Raw genomic sequence first — 2,167 nt, forward strand, 5'->3', positions numbered from 1 at the left:
TTTAAAAAACCCTAATGACTTAAAACTGTCATACACACAAAAAATCAAATGGCCCTCAAAACATTCTCCTTTCCTTCTGAAGGTTTTACGATGCATTGTTATCATTTACCAGTCTTCTGCTATTAAACTTAAATGGCCAACTGACACAAACAGTCCTGAGACCGTTCTTCTACCACTGATTAAGACGGGGGTGGCAGGTATTGGGGATAATATTCATTTAGCCTTCTGAGCTTTCTGGGCAGACTCGATGACCTTACCGGCGCCAGCTGCCTTCTTGGCCACTGCTTTGATGACACCCGCAGAACAGTCTACCTCATGTCATGAACAGCAAAACGGCCCAGAGAAGGATAGTCAGAGAAGCTCTCAACAAGCACAGGCTTGCCAGGAACCGTGTCAGCGATGGCAGCATCACCAGATTTCAAGAACTTGGGACCATTTTCCAGCTTTTTCCCAGAACGACGATCAGTCTTCTTCTTCAACTCAACAAATTTGCGAGCAATGTGAACTGTGTGACAATCCAGCACAGGTGCATATCCAGCACTGATGGGCCTGGATGGTTCAGGATAATCACCTGAGCTGTGAAGCCAGCTGCTTCCGTTGGCGGGTCATTTTTGCTGCCACCAGCCACAAGGCCACTACGAACATCTTTGACAGATATGTTACTGACATTGAAGCCCACATTGTTCCCAGAAAGAGCCTCACTCAAAGCTTCATGGTGCATTTTAATGCACTTGACTTCATTTGTAACAGTGACTGGAGCAAAGGTGACCACAATGTTGGGTTTAAGAACACTGGTCTGCATTTGGCCCACAGGGACAGTACCAATACCACCAATTTTGTAGATGTCCTGGAGGGGCAGATAAAAGGGCTTGTCAGTTGGAGGAGTTGAGGCAGAATGCAATCCAGAGCTTCGAGCAGCATGGTTTCAATGGCATTGCCATCTTTATGGGTGACTTTCCATCCCTTGAGCCACTTAGCACTTGGCTCCAGCACATTGTCACCATTCCAATCAGAATTTGGCACAAATGCTACTGTGTTGAGGTTGTAGCTAATTTTCTTAATATAGGTGCTGACTTCCTTAATGATTTCCTTGTATCTCTTCTGGCTGTGGGGTGGCTCAGTGGAATCCATTTTGTTAACACCGACTATTAGTAGATTCAAACCCAGCGTGTAAGCCAGAACGGCATACTCATGGGTCTGGCCATTCTTGGAAACACCTGCTTCAAATTCACCATTACCAGCAGCAACAATCAGGACAGCACAGTCAGCCTGAGATATATCTGTAATCATGTTTTGGATAAAGTCTCATTGTCCTGGGGCATCAGTGATGATCACACATTACTTTCTGGTCTGGAATTTCCACAGGGAGATACCAGTGGTTCGCATTCACATTCAGCTTTCAGTTTATCCAAGACGTAGGCATACTTGAAGGAGCCCTTTCCCATCCCAGCAGCCTCCTTTACAAAATTTTCAATAGTTCTTTTGTTGATCCTACCACATTTGTAGATCAGATGACCAGTAGTGATAGACTTGCTCGAATCCAGGTGTCCAATGACACTGATGTTGATAAGAGTCTTTTCCTTTCCCATTTCAGTTTAAATTTAGTGGTGGTTTTCATGACACCTGTGTTCTGGGGGCAAACCCATTGTGGAAGAAAGGGGATTTTTTTTTATTTTAAAGATGCCATGCACATCAAGTGAAAAGCAAATCCTTGTTCAGAAGCACAGGCTATTTTAGATAATATGAGATCAATAAGGTCTTCCCATTTTCTTTCTCTTTTGTGAGTATTTTTAAAAATTTGTTTTAATTTATTTTTGTTCTTTTTTTGAGGTATAATTGACATACATTATATTAGTTGCAGGTGTAAAACATAATGATGCAATATTTGTATATGTTGCAAAATGATCACCATAATAAATTCAGATTACATGTGTCCTTAGATTTCCAAACTGATTTCTCTGTAAGTGGAAGAGGAATGGTAGCTACCAACCACGTTAGACCAAGACACTTTGCTGCCATCTGCTGGAACATGATTGCAATAAATTATAAATAATTTACTTTGCAGTTGGCAAAAGAATAACACAATACACAAATATTTACAAAATTTTTCAAAATAATAAAGATGTCTGTGACATGAATGGCACCTCCCTAGGTATAGTGCTCTTGT

The 2,167-nt window shown here is 41.6% G+C and overlaps 1 pseudogene; it reads right to left on the reverse strand.

The window, feature by feature from the left end:
* Nucleotides 1–43: 43 nt before the first annotated feature.
* LOC103657020 lies at nt 44–1,589 on the reverse strand (annotated as a pseudogene).
* Nucleotides 1,590–2,167: the final 578 nt, after the last annotated feature.

Source organism: Ursus maritimus, unplaced genomic scaffold (assembly GCF_017311325.1).
Source record: "Ursus maritimus isolate PB19 unplaced genomic scaffold, ASM1731132v1 scaffold_19, whole genome shotgun sequence".
NCBI classification, from domain to species: domain Eukaryota; kingdom Metazoa; phylum Chordata; class Mammalia; order Carnivora; family Ursidae; genus Ursus; species Ursus maritimus.